Source organism: Chlorocebus sabaeus, chromosome 11 (genome assembly GCF_047675955.1).
Source record: "Chlorocebus sabaeus isolate Y175 chromosome 11, mChlSab1.0.hap1, whole genome shotgun sequence".
In the NCBI taxonomy this organism is placed as follows: Eukaryota; Metazoa; Chordata; class Mammalia; order Primates; family Cercopithecidae; genus Chlorocebus; species Chlorocebus sabaeus.
In genome coordinates, this window is record NC_132914.1 from 63,768,051 (window position 1) to 63,788,023 (window position 19,973).

Here is a 19,973-nt window from a genome sequence, read left to right on the forward strand (position 1 = left end):
GAAAATATCTATGAATGTGTATCATGAAGGTTTTTAAATTGCTGCTGCTAGTATCTTATCCCACTAGCCAATGAAAAAATGAAATTACATTAGGTAAAGAAACAGTATCTCATCTGATCTAGTGAGGAGAACAGAGTACTTTGGGGAAGAAGGCTGCAGACAGCAGGCTACTTATTTCCTCAGCAGCCTACAGAATGTCCTTCAAGGCAGGGCTTTCAAGTTTGCCAGCTCCTGTGACTTTAACATTCCAGCATACCATCATTGGAATCCTGCCTTTTCATGGCAGTCTCATGACACTGTATACATAAGTCATTATTGTCTTTTAAAGTAGAAGACAAGAAGGAGTCTGAGTGTGTATGATGTCAGCTTCATCTACTACATTTGGTATGAAAGACCAAATAAAATTTGAAATTCAAGAATGAAAACTCTTGTCAAGTGCATGAAAGTACAGGACCTTTTACATCATTTACCGGAAGCATCTGTAACAAAATTCTATCACTATGTGCATTTCCCCTGCACTCCTTAAAACAAAACAAAGAAATCCCCAGAAATCTCATGGAAACATACATAGGTTCAACTGATATTGAAGACATCACCTTAATAAACAATCCCTCTAAACCCTTGTTGGCAGAAGGCTAGTTATAAATTTTTAAAATAAAGTTAATAATTAAACAAAATGACATAGTAGATGATGACCATTCATATTAAAGAGATATAATGTGCCCAACAATTTTGCCAACAGAAAGATTCTTTGCATCTTATTTAAATATGCAGTGGTCCTATATATTTAAACATTTGATTATAGAACTTTACATGTAGAGTTGGAAGCATAGTTTTTTTAAGTGCCTATCTTAAAGGTCTATCCAATTTTCATGAAGAAGCAACTCTAAAATACTAATAGCAGGCATGTGAGAAGTAAGTTTCTATTCATAAAAATTTTCTTTCTACTCCAAGTTTTCAAGGACATGCTTCCTGCATAAAATAGGATGCACGGGTACAGCCTTATGGGAGGTGGACAATGTCATTTTCTCCAGAAGGAACCCAGGTGCTTCCCGGGCTTCTGGCTGAATCCTGAAAATCTAGAAAAGCTCAATTATTTTAGTTTAATTTCATCATTATTAAAATATAAATGCATCGATCTGGCTACTTTTAAAACTGATACTAGTCAATTACCTTGTCATTTAAAAACATTTCAAATGTTTTCCTAAGAGCTAATTTTAATAATGTGAAATTGAGAAAATATTCCTGTACCAGTTAATTGAGTAATTTGTGCATTCATTGATTCAAGCACATATTGAATGCCTACCCTGAGCCAGACAATAAAACTCGAAGATGGAAAAAGCAAAGGCCATTATCCTCAAGATGGCCACAGACTAGTCAAAGAGGCAACATCACAGACCACTGTACCATACAATGTGAGTTGTAGGGAAGCAGCCACAGAGAAGATGGTCCAGGCAACAATATAGAGCAAAGGGTCTGAGGTTCAAAATGCACCATCTATTTTACAATTTTGTCTTCTATCCAATCTGCTGTACTTATTGACCAGGATTAGTGGAGCAGAGCAGACCAAATAAGGAATATAAATTAGGCAAAACTCAGGAGTAAAGATAGAACATTCTTGCAAGAAAATTTGCTTAATTGCAAGAATGGTAACTGCCGATAAGTATCTGTGGTCCCAGAATAATTGACTAAATCCTTTATGGATGTTTCTGTAGGGGGTGGGAGAGAAGAAGTGGTCTGGAGAGAAAGGTACCTGCTTTTGGAGTTTGCTTTTGGCTCCCCTAAAGTCTCCAGTTGGCTAATTAATCATTTAATACCCCTTTTGGTGTTTAATGTCTGCATAATGATCTAATGAAGACAGAAGAAATGAAGACAGATGCATTCATTTGCATGAGTTCACTTATGTATCAAGGTTTACTGAACAAACACTGAGGTAAAACAGTGGAACTTGGGCAAGTCAATATGTACAGATGATTTCTTTCTTTGGTGATTTAAATTGCAAATATCACTCCCCCAATTAAGAGGACCGTGTAGCGAGCACTGTAATCTCTTTCAATTAGCAAGCAGCACAGGCAACAGATGATGTCTAACTAGTGAGGAAAGAAATGGTTCTGAATTTGACTTTTTCCTTAATCACCATATCTAATTATCTTAGAAAATAAAAGGTATAGGTTTACATCTATACCATTACTTACTCAACATAACTGAACAGAATCCCATTGATAGAATGAAATTTAGTTGTTTGCTGTTTTTCTTTGTGTTTGTAATTCAATCTTTTTCATTACTGAACTCCAGAAATTTTTAAGAAAAGTAACAGTGATGCTTGGCAAACATAAGAGAATTATGAAAAGTTCTTACAAACAAATAAGGTTATTTAAAAACATAGATGGTTATACAATTAATATGCAGAAAACTATATCCTTTATGTAGACGAACAGCAGCCAGTAAAAGGTTATTATAGAAGAGAAGGCCCCATTTACAATAGCCAAAAGGTAAAATTCCTAGGAAAAAACTTAACAAAACTGTGCAAGAACTATATGAAGAAAACTTTAAAGTGCTTCTGAAGGATGTAAGATTAGAATAAATGAAAAGGCATCCCATTCACTCATTCAATAAGAACTGAGCACTTACTATGTGCCAGATAGTGTTTGAGGCATTGGAGATACAACACTGAACAAAATGGATACTATTCCTGCCATCTAAGAACTAATATTCCAGTGGATAGAATAAGTCAACATAAAAAGTGTTGATTTTCTTTAATCAATTTTATATCTATATAGTAGCAATGAACATATGTACATTAAAATTAATAATATCATATATAATTGTTCCAAAAATGAAATTCTTAGGTGTACAAGTAACAAAACATACACAGTACTTACATGGTGAAAACTAAAAAATGCCAAAGAAAGAAATTAAAGAAGGCCTAAATAATTGGAGAGACAAACATGGGCATGCACTGGGAGACTCAGCATAACAAAGACATTAATTCTTTCCAAATTGATATATAGGTTTAATGCAAACCTTATCAAAATCCCAGCAAAATATTTTGTAATTGTAGACAAGATTATTCTAAAATTTATATGAAAGGGAAAGGAACAATTTTTAAAAAGAAGAAAGTGGGAGAATTTAGTCTACTCAATTTCGAAACTTACATAGTTAGAGTAATAAAGGCTGTGTGGTAGGCCAGGTGCAGTGGCTCATGCCTATAATCCCAGTACTTTGAGAGGCTGGGAGGGGAGAGTCATTTGAGACCAGGAGTTCAAGAGCAGCAACAGAGTGAGACCTCATCTCTACATAATTTTTTTTTTTTTTAAATAGCTGGGCATGGTAGTGTGCACCTGTAGTCCCAGCTACTCAGGAGGCTGAGGCCGTAGGATCACTTGAACCTGGGAGGTCAAGGCTGCAGTAAGCCATGATCATGCCATCGCACTCCAGTCTGGGCGATAGAGTGAGACTCTGTATCAAAAAACAGAAGCAAAACCACTGTGTGGTATTGATGGAGAGAGAGACATATAGATCACTGGAACAAAACAGAGGACCCAGGAATAGTCTCACACAAATATGACATACTGGTTTTTGAAAAGATGCAAATGCAATTCAGTAGAGGAAAGGTAGCCTATTCAACAAATGATGCTGCAGTAATTTGACATCCACAGGCAAAATAAATAAAATAAATAAATCCCACAACTTGCCCACAGTTTCACATCTGGTATAAAATTTAACTCAAAATGAATCACAGTAAAAAAAAAAAAAACCATAATATTATAGAAATTGTATGAAATACTTATAAACTGTAGGAAAACATAGTATAAAAATTTTAAGATCTAGGTTTAGTGAAGGGTTTCTAGATTTGACATAAGCATGATCCATAAAAGGAAAAAAATCCAGCAAATTGGACTTAATCAAAATTAAAAATGAATGCTCTCTGCAAGACCTGCTTAAGATGAAAAGAACATCTACAGACCAGGAAAAAATATCTGCAAACCACATATCCAACAAAAGACAAAAGAATAGTATTTCAAATATATAAGCAACTTTCAAAACTCAACAGTAAAAAAGCAAATACTTAGAAAATAGGAAAAATACATGAAATATTTTATTAAAGAGGATATACAGATGACAGGTAAGTACACATGAAAAAATGCTCAACATTTTCCATTAGGGAAATGGCTCAAATTACTTAAAAATTAAAACTACAATTGATATCATTACACACTTATCAGAAAGGCTAAAATAAAAATTATTGACAACACCAAATGCGGGTGAGGATGCAGAGAAATTAGATCACTCTGATGCTACTGATAGGAATGTAAATTAGGAGAACTACTCTGGAAAACAGTTTACCAGTTTATTACTAAACTAAATATGCAACCACCCTATGAGCCAGAAATTATACTCCTGGGCATTAATCCTAGAGAAATGAATGCCTTCATTCACACCAAAACCTGTAAATGAACACTTATCACAGCTTTATTCATAATAGCAGAAAACAGAAACAACCAAGATGTCCTGCAACAGGTAAATGGTTAAACAAATGTAGTATGTCTATACCATGGAATACTTCTCAGCAATCAAAAGGGTCAAACTAGTGCTACAAGTAACAACCCAGATCAATTACCAGAGAATTATGCTAAGGTAAAAAGTCAACCCCAAAGATTTCACATTTTATGATTCCATTTATTTAACATTCTTGAAATGACAAAATTATAGCACTAGAGGATGGGTTAGAGGTTGCCAGGGTTAAGGGCAGGAGGGAAGTGAATGCAGCTATAAAAGAGTAAATGACTGTTCCTTGCAGTAATGGACATGTTCTCTATTTTGACTCCATCCATGTCAATATCCTGGTTGTGATACTACATTATAGTTCTGCAGATGTTTCTATTGGGGAAAACAAGGTAAAGGATATAAGGAATCTCTATATTATTTTCTACAACTGCATATGAATCTACAATTATCTCAAAATTAGGAGTTTAATTTTTTAAAATGTCCCATCAGTGGGCATATGATTCAATTGGTCTGGGGTGTGCTCAGTATTTGAGAAGTTCCTTCAGGGGATTCCAACATGCAGCTAGAATTGAGGAAAAATGCAAATTGAACTACAGGACATGCTCTCCCCAGACCTCATGTAATCTCCTACCATTTGTTATTTCTTTGCCTTTAACACCTCCCCTTCATCCATGTCCCTAGCTGAGGATGTCTTCAAGGCAGCTCTGGGATGACTCCTCTGAGGAACCATTGAGAACATCGTTTGCCCACATGGATTAGGGGCCCTCTCACGCTGTGCCACCATCACCCTTTATTTACTCTTGTCAGAGCCTGTACCACCTGTTGTTTAATCATCACATATGGCTTTCTTTCCTCTTTCAGCAACTCTTGTGACAATTGCCCATGCTGTAATTTCCTGTTCATATAGCTCCTTAATTTTAGGGACTTGCCAAAATTTACCGGTAACTCCCTTTTTCTGTGTAAGCCTATTTTATTTTTTAAATAAGCAATGAGACAAGAATTTCCAGAAACAAGAGTGTCACAGAACAAAACAAGATTATTATGCTGGATTTCCATCCTGTACAAAACAGTTTACAAAACAATGAGATGGTATGCCCATGATACTTTTCTGTTTTGTTTTGTTTTGTTTTGTTTTTGTATGTTCAAACAGATCCAGACTGACCAATTTTGAGGGACCGACCCTGAGGGCTTTACCAGCCTCCTCACCTATGCCCCTGCTTTTGGGTGTCTGTTGTTTGTACAATCTCTTTCAAAGGAGATGTGATTGGTGGTATGACATACCTCATTCAGGAAGGCTTCATGGGCAGGGTCTCTGATCTTTCACAGAAAAGTTAAACAACAAGCTAGCACACCTTGGAAACATAATTTCTCACAGAATCTTTGCAAGTATACATGTTCTAGTTTTGCAATAATGTAAAATACATCTTGTGCAAAAAATAATCCTATTGGCATTTTTAATATTGTTAAGTTTATATTTTAGAATAATCTTGTCTATAGTTGCAAAATATTTTGCTGAGATTTTGATAGGATTTATATTAAGCCTGTATGTCAATTTAGAAAGATTTAACACCTTTACTAAGCTGAGTCTCCCAATCCACGCACATAGTTCGATTCTCCAATTATTTAGACTTAATTTCTTTCATCAGCACTTTTCAGTTTTCAGCATGTAAGTACTGTATGTTTTGTACTAAGAATTTGTTTTAAAACAATTATAAATTGTTCCTAAGAATTTCATTTTTTGGAACAATCATAAATATTTTTAAATTTCTTTTTATAGAGGGGATTCTCACTATGTTATTCAGGCTGATCTCAAACTCCTGGGCTCAAGGAATTCTCCTGACTTGGCCCCCCAAGGTGCTGGGATTACAGGCGTGAGCCACCATGCCTGGCCTAAATTATATTTTATTATTATTTTTAACGTACATATGTTCATTGCTGGTATATAGTTATACAATTGATTGTAGTATATTTAGCCTGTATCCTGTGGCCTTGCTGAACTTATTAGTTCTGGAAGTTTTGTGGGTTTTTATGTAAATTCCTTAGCATTTTCTATATAGACAATTGTCATCTGCAAATAGGGACAATTTTACTTCTTCATTTCTAATCTATACATATTTATCACCCTTTCTTGCCTCAAGCACTGGCTGAACTTCCAGCACTACATTAATTTAGAGTGGTGAAACCTTACTGTTACGGTCTTAGAGGAAAACCATTCAGTCTTTCATCACTCAGTACTATGTGAGCTGTGGGTTTTCTTTATAGATACCTTTTACCAAGTTGAGAAAGTTCCTCTCTATTCCCACTGTTCTGAGAGTTTTAATAATGAATAGGTTTGAATTTTGTCAATTTATTTTGCATTGACTGACATGATCATGTGATTTTTTCTTCTTTAGCTTGATAATATGGTAGATTACACTGTTTGATTTTGTAATATTGAACCAACCTTGCACCTCTGAAATACACCCCATTTGGTCATGGTATATAATTTAAAAACTATCTTGCTGAATTCTACTTACTAATATTTTATTAATAATTTTTTCATCTACATTCATGAGTGATACTAATCTGTTGTGTTCTTTTTTGTATTGTCTTTGCTTTGGTATCAGGATAATAATATTAGCTTCACAAAATCAGTTGGAAAATACATTTCTTCCTCTTCTGTTTTCTGGAAGAGGTTGTTCAGAGTTGTTCTTAATTCCCTTTAAGCATCTGGAGAAATTTTCCAGTGAAGCCATTTGGGTCTAGAGATTTTGGCTTTGGAAGTTTTTAAATTACAAATTCAATTTCATTAATAGTTATAGGGCTATTCAAATTTTCTATTTCATATTGGGTGAGTTGATTCAGTTTGTGTTTTTCAAAGAATTGGTCCATGTCCGTGAGATCAGAATCTTTGCAAGTGGGGAACTAGGCATAGTTTTTAAAGCTCCTCAGGGTATTCTAACGTATAGCTAAGATTGAGAGACAGACTTAGGGTTTGGTGCATGAGGAGAGATTGGTAGAAGAGACTGGGATACCAACAGACATTATACCATGAAGGATCCTAAGAAAGTGCTCAGATTTGGGTTTTAGAAAAGGTTAACCTTTTAGAAAAGTTTAGCAATGGTTTTGGTAATGGTAGTGTAAAGTCTTCAGGAGAAAGACCTTAGTCTTTGGTCAAGGAGAACCATTAGAAGGCCACTGCTGTCATATAATGTATGGAATAAGTTAGGCTATGTTGTGTCAACAAATAAAAAAATGAATAATGACTCAAATACAACAGGAGTTTATTCTGCTCACATACAAGTTTATGGTGGGTGTTCCTGATCATTAGTCAGCTGCCTCTCACACAGAGATTTAGGGAGCTACACTCTTTTCCGTTTTGTGACTTTGTCATCCCTTAATGCTCTGGTTGCCAAACTGTGCATTGAGGCACATGAATCCATGGTGAATTCACAGGACCACCATTGGATATTCTAAATTCAAGAAAACACAGCCACATTTGATATCCGCTGGACACAACATCACCTGCTAGCTTCAGGTAGTTCAGTCCAACTTAGCTCACACTATAGTGCTTTTGTTTATGTCACAGCTTTCCAAAACTTTTTTTTCCAGTTACTGTGATAAAAAGCAAGTCCCATGTGAAAACCAGTGTGAAACAGGAATTGAGATTATCAACATTAATTTGATTTAAGGATTTGTGAAATTGTACAATGTTCAACAGGCACACACATACCATTCATTATTAACTACTTGTGGTTACTTAAGAGTGAAATGAACATGTGTTGTTCTTTTAGTTTATAAATATCTTTTTTTCACATGGCTAATAAGTTGTTAGGATAAAATATAAACTGTGTTGTTTGAACCTGACTACTTAGTAAATTGAACTAGTGGTATTTTATTTGGCCTGGAGGTGCTGTAAAAAATTACTGAGACACTAAGGGCTCTGTGGATTGAGAAAGTTTAGAAACTTCTGCCCTAGGACTTAATCTTGTTTTCATTCAGCTGGTGGAAGGGGAAAGACAGCTCTCTTAAAAGCCATTACTGGCCTGTTTATGTTCACATCCCAAGGGCAAGAACTTATTCCATCCATGTACACACATAAATTCAAAGGAGGCAGAGAACTAGAGTCTAAATAGAGACCCACACAATGAGGGTAAGGTGGATATGGAGAGACAGGTACTGACTATGCCATAATGAGGCAACACATGATAGACTAAAATACATCAGTGGCTATGTGGATGGCATGGACATCAGACATATTAATGAAGAGGAATTTTCCTAGTTAGAGACCAATGAGGATGTGGGAAGCATGGAAGTGAGTGAGGATCAAAAAGGCCCCAAGGTTTCCAACTTGTTTGACTGGTGGATGTTGACATCTGCCGCTGAGAAAGGGAATCCAGAAAACAGGAAGTTTGTGTTGCTGCGAGTGATTGGAGCGGGGCAGGCACACTATATAATGTCATATAAGAGAAATTTAACATTGAAATACCACACAAAAATTTGGTCTTAAAATAGTTTTCGTCACACCTCAAAATGATCTATAAAACCCTCACCCCATGGCTGTAGCATAAAAAGAGAAAGCACAATTTAAAAGCAACCACTAGAGGCATATTCAGCAAAACAGGTTAAGTTCTTTACTTCTTGAAATTCTACTAACTGCAGAGATTTTTAAAAATACCATAAACAGTTAAATAGAAATACTATTGGCGAAAACTCTGTAAAGTAAGTCACAAATTTTGAAATGTTAGTGTCAACAACAGCATTTTGTTCCCTGCTGTATCTCCAGCATCTAGAATAGTACCTGGAACATTCACAGGTCCTCCCTGATAACTAGTGGAGGAACGAGCACATCGGTCCCAAAACAGGGAATTATAATGGGGTGGTGAGCATCAGCTTGTAGTAAACAGAAATATTGCTGGATGGTGCAGAAGCAAAATGATAAAGGAGCAGAATCTGAATGGAGCAGACAGAGTTATTTCCCCACACTTACTTGGTTGATTAATTGTACCAATGCCTTGGTAAGGGGAATTGGGTCACACACCAGAATACTATAGCTATATCCGTGTACTACTATTGAAAAAACATTATTGCTCATACTACAGTTTTATCTGTATATTACTTTTAGTGGTGCCACTAGGAAGTTTATTCCCCTCAGGAAATAAACAGATGCTTTTTCCAATACTCATTTCAAGCTCTTCCTAACATCCCCTGGTTCAGCAAAGCTGTGGGGATCAAAGCTAGGTTTCTGTGATGAACTGCTGCATTTTCAGTCTCAGTTCTTGCCACCCAGACTAGCAGAGAAAGGTTATTGGGCATTTTCCACCTCTGTGTAGTGACATGAGGGATATACTAGAATTTTTCTCATCCCTTGGGAGTCTGAACATAAATTTGATCAGTGGCAGGGATGTACTGCACATAAATATTACCTGGCACGAATATTCATGTGAAACAAAATTATGATTGGGATTTATCTCATGCAGTGATGGGAGGGCTGGATTAGTATCTGTATGCTTCCTGGAGCACCTCCAAAGAAAGGTTATATACAAATATGCATTGTCAAATACAAAAATATGTGACCCCTGAAGATATGTGATATATAGGTCAGGACTCCTTTAAAAATAGACTGAACAGAGATGTTGACTGTTTTTCTGGTATAACTGATTCAGGTATCAAATGTCGTCTAAAGCATTAAGTTAAAAAAAATTCCTGCTTTCAAAATATGGCAATACTAGAATTGTTTCAATTTCTATTTCTCCCAAAATCAGTTCTATTTAATTGTCAAAATTTGCCCTTAAGCTTTCCACTGTCAAACTTATTAACAAGTTATTTAGCTTTCATGGGTCTTAGTTTCCTCACATCTAATTTAGGGATAACAATGGTATCTACTCACAGAATTTGGTGAAATTAAGTCATACAATTCTTACAAGGAACTTATGGTAATAACTGTCACACAGTAAGTGTTCAATATATGTTAGCCATAGTCTTACTGTTGTCTTGTTGTCATTATTGTTATTTGGATATTGGAAATTTCCAGATACGCAAACTTCCAGTTTTCTACTATATTTTGATTGTTATGAATATAAGACAAAACAATTAATAGTGGTATTTAACTGTTGGTGAAATCACAGACTACTTTGAGAATCTAATGAAAGCAGTGAACCCTTGTCCCAGAAAAATTGTGTGCATGATTTCAGGGGAATTCATTAATTCCCCACTGGGGTTTATCCATGTATCCTACTTTAGAAAGTCTGACCTAGAAGATCAGGTTTGAGCAATGTGACAATCAAATAACAATTTACATGGGAGTGACATTTTATAATTTGTGTGTTTGTTGGGTAGGGGATTGTAGAATAGCAAACAGCACCCACATCTATCAGTCATGTATTCCTACACAGTCATCTGATAGTCTAAATAAAGCCATGATGCAAGATATCAGAAACAGGAAATGGCTTACTTCAGTGAAACCGCCTTTCTTCCTAAGCATGATGGCCTGAGTGGTAGACATTTAAAAGTAAGAGGTGATAAGGACCAGCAAAAAGCACTGGGCAGGATATCTCACAATTGCACTTGCTTCAAAAGTCTCAGGCAACTTTCCTTTGGGAAAACTCTCCATCTGTAATTTTCACTTCTAAGCTGTTATAATCACATTGTTGACATGATTGAAAACTGACGTTTACAAGTAAAACTGAAGCAATTGGCATGGCTATCTCTGAATTTAATTACTCTGATTTTCAATGTTCCGTTAGATAAGTTAACTACATTCTTACAACTACTTATGGACTGTTTTGTTCTAAAAATATTTTTAAGCATTTATAATTGCCAGACTATGTGGTAGAGGCTAGTATTTTGAAGACCAATAATCACTGCCTCTACCTTTCTGCAATTCACATTCTAAATGTCTAAGAGACAAACATCTAATAATTTCAATGAAATGTCATCAGTCCATGGCATGGGTTGGGAGCCTGAAAGGGAATAACAGCTCAACTTGTGCTGCTAAGAAAGTCCTCTGTAGGCTATAGATGGCTAGTTAGAGGTTTAAGTTCTTCTTTAGATGAAAGTAGGATATTTACTTGCAGTATTGTTTCCACTTAATAGAGAAGTGAAGATACCAAGTATTGCTTAGCAAATTAATGAGCTGTTTTTGGGAGGAAGTATTTTATTTTTGCACATATTTTTGGGTATCCTTTTGGCTAGAATCCTATTTTTTCTGAGACAAGGTCTCATCTATTGCCCAGGCTGTACTGCAGTGGTGTAATTTTGGCTTACTATAGTCTTAACTTCTTGGGCTCAAGTGATCCTCCTGCCTCAGCCCCCTGAGTAGTGTGTGTCACTAAATGCCCAGCTAATTTTTTGAAACAGTTTTTGTTGTTGTTGTTGTTGTAGAGATGGGGGTCTCACTATGTTGCCTCGGCCGGTCTTGAACTTCTGGGCTCAAGTGATGGTCCTGCCTCAGCCTCCCAAAGTGCTGGGACTACAGGCATGAGCCATGGTGCCAGGCAGGGCAGTATCTTATGTTGAATAACTATTTAAATATGAAAATCCAGAATTACTGTGCTAGGATTAGAATGATCAGATGTTCTGATCTGGGAGTCCAGCTGAACAACAAGGGATGGGTCAGCTGGGTGGGCAAAAGGAAAGCACACTCTGGAAGTGAAAGACAACCCTGAGAAAGATACCAGGTAGGGCTGCACTACAGCTAGTGAGAACTAGTCATCGCTGAGTTAGGTGGCTTAGTGTTCAACATAAGGGGCCAAATGTTGCATCTTCAAAGACAGCTAAGAGGACAAGGCTTGAGTTCCATTGTGCCTGAAAGGGAAGTGGAGAAAGGATAAACTTCCACAAGAAATCAGACTTCTTAAATAATCAGGGAAAAGTAGAACTAAGAGCTACACTCACTTGGCCTCTTTCTTCCACGAATGTCTAAGTACCCATGAATCTAACATGAGCTAGGAACTTGCCTGAATAGAGAGATTAAAATGAAGAAATTCATGATACTTTTTAAAAATTTTATTTATTTATTTATTTATTTATTTATTTACTTTTTTTTGAGAGGCAGTCTCGGTCTGTCGCCCAGGCTGGAGTGCAGTGGCCGGGTCTCAGCTCACTGCAAGCTCCGCCTCCTGGGTTTACGCCATTCTCCTGCCTCAGCCTCCCGAGTAGCTGGTACTACAGGCGCCCACCACCACACCCGGCTAGTTTTTTGTATTTGTAGTAGAGACGGGGTTTCACCGTGTTAGCCAGGATGGTCTCAATCTCCTGACCTCGTGATCCGCCTGTCTCGGTCTCCCAAAGTGCTGGGATTACTGGCTTGAGCCACCGCGCCCAGCCTGATACTTTTAAAGATTATCCATTCTTTTAAAGCAGTTTATACTTTTCCAAGTCTTCTTACATCCATTCACTAACTTAGCCTTCAGAAAAACTCTGTAAAGAAGGGCATACTACCTACCATTTTATAGATGAGGGACACTGAGACTTAAAAATTGGGGTCCTTTCATTAGGCCAAACTTCATGTCTGTTTTATGTACATGAAATTTCCCCCTCGTGGCCGGGCGCGGTGGCTCACGCCTGTAATCCCAGCACTTTGGGAGGCCGAGGCGGGCGGATCACAAGGTTAGGAGATCGAGACCATGGCGAAACCCCGTCTCTACTAAAAATAGAAAAAATTAGCCGGGCGCAGTGGCGGGCGCCTGTAGTACCAGCTCCTCGGGAGGCTGAGGCAGGAGAATGGCGTGAACCCGGGAGGCGGAGCTTGCAGTGAGCCGAGATTGCGCCACTGCACTCCAGCCTGGGCGATAGAGCGAGACTCCGTCTCAAAAAAAAAAAAAAAAAAAAAAGAAATTTCCCCCTCGTGTAACTAAATGCTACAAAATTTCAGAGTCATCATATAGTAATTGTTAAACAATGGACCAAAAGAATGTATCGATGAAATACTTTTGAGAAGAGGGAAGAAAAATAAAGGTAGCCTCAAGCAGACTCCAAGCCACAAGGGCACTAGTAAATCAATCCTTCTCGTTTTGTTACGGATGCCTGTATGTCAGGGGCATTTATTTGACTTTCCCTTGTTTCATGGGACTTGATCCATTTCAAATAAAGGAACAGATGGAAAACTAATAGTGCAGTCACTGCAGATCACCAAGAGGCAAAGCATCTGGGGATCCCTGTGGACTTTCCACGGAGAAGCCATGGTCCTGCTGCAGTGAGTCAGAACTTCATGAGAGCCCCATGCAGACCCACTGGAATTCAGAACTGGAGAAGGCTGTGCTGCCTACATCAAGGACTTTCACACCCTGTATTTGGCTTCCTCTGTCCTAACAGGGAGGGTACCATTCTCTCCTGGCCCCTCCCCTGGTCCCTTTCGTTTCTTCTGCTCTGCATGGGAAACCATTTTCTTGTCACAGAAATGTTCCCCGGTGGAGTAAGCAGAAAGAGAATGAGCAGATAAAAGCAGTCGCTACTGTTTCCTCTTTGATGCCATCCATCCTTTGTATTAGTACCTCAATTACCTTATGTAACACTATCTTACCCAAGTATAACTATCTTCTAGCCTCACCCTGAGTTTGAAATGCTTTAGTCCCTCCCTCTCTTCCTCATTTCCTCCCTCCTTCCCTCATTCCTTCCCTTCCCCTCCCTTGCTTCCCTCCTTACCTTCCATTGAATATCTATTGATAATTTCCTAAATTCTAGGCACTTTGCTATCTAGTGGTAAATGATGTAGACTTAGTCCCTGATTTCAAGGAGTTTATATTCTATTAAAAAATACAGACCTTGGGAGGCAGAGCAAGATGGCTGAATAGAAACCTCCACAGATCATCCTCCCTGTAGGAACACCAAATTTAACAACTATCTACACAGGAAAAGCACCTTTGTAGGAACCAAAAGTCAGGCGAGTGATCACAGTACCTGGTTTTAACTTCATATCATTGAAAGAGCCACTGACAAGGGTAGGAAAAATAGTCTTGCCACCCCTTCCCCATCCCGCATATTTCATGGCAAGAAGAATCTGTGAGCTTGGGGGAGGAAAAGTGCTGTGACTTTGGGACTTTGCATTGGAACTTGGTGCTTCCCTATCACAGTGGAAAACAATACCAGGCAGAAGTCAGCCAACACCCACGGAGGAAGCATTTGGACCAGCCCTAGCTAGATGAGAATCATCTATCTCAGCAGTTGGCATGTGAGCTCCGACAAGCCCCACCACGGTGGACTAAAGTGGTTTGGGGCTTTAAATCAACTTAGCAGTCTAAGCTGCAAGAACTGCAACTCCTAGGCAAGTCCTAGTGCTGTGCTGGGCTAAGAGCCCATTCACTTGGTGGGCATGTGACCTAGTAAGATACCAGCTGGGGTGGCTAAGGGAGTGCTTGCACCACTCCTCCCCCAAGCCCAGGCAGCACAGTTTGTAGTTCCAAAAGTGACCCCTTCCATCTGCTTGAGGAGAGAAGAGGGAAGAGTAAAGAGGACTTTGTCTTGCAACTTGGATACCAACTCAGCTACAGTCAGATAGGGCACCACACAAAGTTGGAAGGACCCCATTGCAGGCTGTAGCTCTTGAACAAGATTTCTAGATAAAACCTGGGCCAAAACTCGCTGCCTTGAAGGGAAGAACCCAATTCTGGCAGGATTCATCAGCTGCTGACTTAAGAGCTCTTGGCCCTGAATAATCAGCAGTGGCAACCAGGTGGTACATGCTATGGGCCTTGGGTGAGAATCTGCGACATGCTGGCTTCAAGTGTGACCTAGCATATTCCCAACTGTGGTGGCCATGAAGAAAGATTCTTTCTGCTTGAGAAAAACAGAGGAAGAGTAAAGGGGACTTTGTCTTGCATCTTAGGTACCAGTTTGGCCACAGGGGCTAGAGCACCAAGTGGGCCCTTGGGGTTCCCATTCCAGGTCTTGGCTCATGAATGGCATTTATGGACCTGATCTGGGCTAGAGGGGGGCCCACTGCTCTGAAGGGAGAATCCTGGGGCTGGAAGCATTCATTACAAGCTGACTGAAGAGTCCATGGACCTTAAGTGAACACTGGTGGTACTTTGGAAGTATTCCCCATGGCCCCTTGGAGGTGGTAGCCATGGGGAGAGGCTACTCTGCCTGTGGAAAGCAGAGGGTAGAGCGGGAAGAACTTTTTATTGTGCTTTGGGTACCAGCTCAGATGCAGCAGAATAGAGCACCAGGTAGCTTTCTAAGGTTCCTGACTCCAGGACCTGGCTCCTGAATGCCATCTCTGAACCCATCCAGGGCCCAGAGGAACTCTCCACCCTGAAGGGAACGCTTTACCCTGAAGGGTGGCTGGTTCTGCCACTTGCTGATTATAGAGTTCTAGGGCCTTGAGAAAACATAGGTAGTAGCCAAGTAGTGGTTACAGCAGGCCTTGGGTGAGACCTAGTGCTGTGCTGGCTTCAGGTCTGACCCAGTGCAGTTCCGGTGGTAGTGACCACAGGGGTGCATGTGTCACTCCTTCTCCATCTCCAGGTGGCTCAGCACAGAGAGACTCTGTGTGGGAGAAAGTACGGCAAGAGAGTAAGAGTCTCTACCTAGTAATCCAGATAATTGTTCTGGGTCTTATCCAAAATCACCAAGGTGGTGCCTCTATGAGTCTATAGGAGCTATAGCATTACTGGGCTTGGGGTCCCCCCTAATGCAGATATGGCTGCAGTGACCAAAAAATTAGATCCCAACATCCAAGTCCCTTCAAATACCTGCAGAGCTCTCCCAAGAAGGATGGGTACAAACAAACCTAGACTGCAATGACTACAATAAATACTTAACTCATCAATGCTCAGACACTGATGAACATCTATAAACATCAAGACCATCTAAAAACATGACCTCATCAAATGAATAACATAAGGAACCAGGGGACCAAACCCAGAGAAATAGAGTTATATAACCTTTCAGAGAGAAAATGCAAAATAGGTGATTGGGGGAAACTCGAAATTCAAGATAATACAGTGAAGAAATTCAGAATCCTATCAGATAAATTTAACAAAGAGATTCAAATAATTAAAAAGAGTTAAGCAGAAATCCTGGAGATGAAAACATGCAATTGACATACTAAAGAATGCACCACAGTCTCTTAATAGGAGAAGTGATCAAGCAGAAGGAAGAATTAATGAACTTGAAGACAGTGTATTTGAAAATAGAGGAGACAAAAGAAAAAAGAATGAAAAAGGAATAAAGCATGCCTGTAAGATCCAGAAAATAGCCTCAAAGGGGCAAACCTAAGAGTTATTAGCCTTAATAAGGATGTAGAGACAGATAGGGATGGAAAGTTCATTCAAAGTGGTAATAACAGAGAACTTCCCTAACCTAGACAAATATATCAATATTTAAGTACCACAAGGTTATAGAACACCAAACAGACTGAACCCAAAGAAGATTGCCTCAAGACATTTAACAATCAAACTCTCAAAGGTAAAGGAAAAAGAAAGAATCCTAAGGGCAGCAAGAGAAAATAAACAAATAACATAGAATGGAGCTCCAGTAAATCTAGCAGCTGACTTTTCAATGGAAATCTTATAGGCCAGGAGAGAGTGGCATTACATATTTAAAGTACTGAAAGAAAAAAAACTTTTATCCTTGAATAGTATATCTGGCAAAAATTGCTTTAAGCATGAAGGAGAAATAAAGACCTTCCCAGACAAACAAAAGCAGAGGGATTCCTTTAACACCAGACCTGTCCTACAAGAAATGCTAAGGGGAATTCTTCAATCTGAAAGAAAAGGATGTTAGTGAGCAATAAGAAATCATCTGAAGTTTCAAAAATTACTGGTAATAGTAAGCGCCGAGAAAAACACAGTATAACACTGTCATGGTGGTATGCAAACTTAAGTAGAAAGACTAAATGATGAACCAATCAAAAATAATAACTATGACAACTTTTCAAGAAATAGCCAGTACGATAAAACATTAAAAAAAACCAAAAAGTTAAAAAGCAGGGGGCAAGTTGAAGTGTAGAGTTTTTGTTAGTTTTCTTTTTGCATATTTGTTTATGCAATCAGTGTTAGGTTATCATCAGTTTAAAATAATGGGGTATAAGACAGTATTTGCAAGCCTTATGGTAACCTCAAATTGAAAACATACAACAGATACATAAAGTATAAAAAGGAAGAGATTAAAACATACCACCAGAGAAAAATTATCACTAAAAGGAAGACAGGAAGGAATGACAGAAAAAAAAGAAGACCACAAAACAACCACAAAACTAATAACAAAATGGCAGGAGTAAATCCTTACTTATCAATAATAACATTGAATGCAAATGGTCTAAATTCTCCAATCAAGAGACACAGAGTGGCTGAATGGATAAACAATAAGACTCAACTATCTCTTGTCTACAAGAAACACACTTCACCTATAATGACTCATATAGACTGAAAACAAGGGATGGAAAAAGACATTCTATGCAGATGGAAACCAAAAAAGGGCAGGAGTAGCTATATTTCTACCAGACAAAATAAATTTCAAGACAAAAACTATAAGAAGAGACAAAGAGGGCTCATCATATAATGATAAAAGGGTAAATTCAGCAAGAGGATATAACCATTGTAAATATATGTACACCCAACACCAGAGCATGCAGATATACAAAGAAAATATTATTAGAGCTTAAGAGAGAGATAGAACTCAATACAGTAATAGCTGGTGACTTTCAGGATTGGACAAATCATCCAGACATAAAATCAACAAAGAAACAATGGACTTAATCTGGACTACAGGCCAAACAGACCTAATTGATATCTATAGAACATTTTATTCAACAGTTGCAGCATACACATTCTCCTTAGCATGTGGATCATCCTTGAGAATAGATCATATGTTAGCACAAAACAATTTTTTTAAAATTCCAAAAAATTGAAATGGTATCAAGTATATTCTCTGACCAGAATGGAATAAAACTAGAAATCAGTAACAAGAGGAATTTTGGAAATTCAACAAACACATGGAAATTAAACAGTATGCTCCTGAATGACCAATGGGTCAATGAAGAAATTAAGAAAATTAAAAAATTTCTTGAAACAAATCATATCAGAAACAAAACATACCAAATCCTATGGGATACAGCAAAAGCAGCACTAAGAGGGAATTTATAGCTATAAACACTACATCAAAAAAAAAAAAAAAAAGACAACCTTCAAATAAATAACCTAAGAATGCATCTTAAAGAACTAGAAAAGTGAGAGCAAACCAAACCCAAAATTAGTAGCATGAAAGAGCAGAAATAAATGAAACTGAAATGAAGACAATACAAATGATCAATTAAAAGTTGTTTCTTTTCTTTAAAGTTAGTTTTTTGAATAAACAAAATTGACAAACCTTTAGCCAGACTATGGAAAAAGAGAGAAGACCTAAATAAATAAAATCAAAGATGAAAATGAAGACATTACAGCTGATACTACAGAAACTCAAAGGATCTGTATTTGTCTGTTTTCATGCTGCTGATAAAGACATAACAAGACTGGGTAATTTATAAAGGAAAAGAGGTTTAATGCACTCACAGTTACACGTGGCTGGAGAGACTCACAATCATGGCAGAAGGCAATAGGCATCTCTTACATGGTGGCAGGCAAGGGAGAATGAGACAGCCAAGCAAAAAGGGAAATCTCTTATAAAATCATCAGATCTTGTAAGACTTACTCACTACCACGAGAAAAGTATGGAGAAAACACCCCTGTGATTTAATTATCTCCTACTGGGTCCCTCACACAACATGTGTGAATTATGGGAGCTACAATTCAAGATGAGATTTGGGTGGGAAAACATCCAAAACATATGATGATCACTAGACTACTATGGGCAAGTATATGCCAGTAAATTGGAAAACCTAGAAGAAATGTATAAATTCCTATATAAATAAAATGTACCAAGATTGAACCATGCGGAAATCCAAAACCTGAACTCACCAATAACAGCTAATGAGATTAAAGCTGTAATAAAATCTCCCAGCAAAGAAAAGTCCAAGACCTGATGCCTTCACTGCTGATTTTTACCAAACATTTAAAGAAGAACTAATGCCAATCCTGCTCAAACTATTCCAAAAAATAAAGAAGGAGGGAATACTTCAGAACTCACTCCACAAGGCCAGTATTACCGTGATACCAAAACCAGACAAAGACACAGGAAAAAAGAAGACTACAAGCCAATATTCCTAATAAACACTGTTGCAAAAATCCTCAACAAAATACCAGCAAACCAAATTCAAGACCACATTAAAAACATCATTCATCATGACCAAGTGAAACTTATTCCAGGGGTGCAAGGATGGTTTAACCTACACAGATCAATCAATGTGATATATTATATCCACAGAATGAAAGACAAAAACCACATGATCCTTTCAATGGATGCTGAAAAAGCATTTGATAAAATTCAATATCCCTTCATAAAAAATCCCTCAAGAAACAGATTATAGCAAGAATATACCTCAACATAACAAAAGCCATATGTGGCAGACCCACAGTTAGTATCATGTTGAATGGAGAAAAATTGAA

At 38.0% G+C, this 19,973-nt stretch overlaps 1 protein-coding gene across 12 annotated transcripts in view; it reads right to left on the reverse strand.

Annotated features, from left to right (window-relative positions):
* Positions 1–19,973, reverse strand: part of GRIP1 (glutamate receptor interacting protein 1) — a 723,532-nt gene that overhangs the window by 183,262 nt on the left and 520,297 nt on the right. The window lies entirely within an intron of this gene.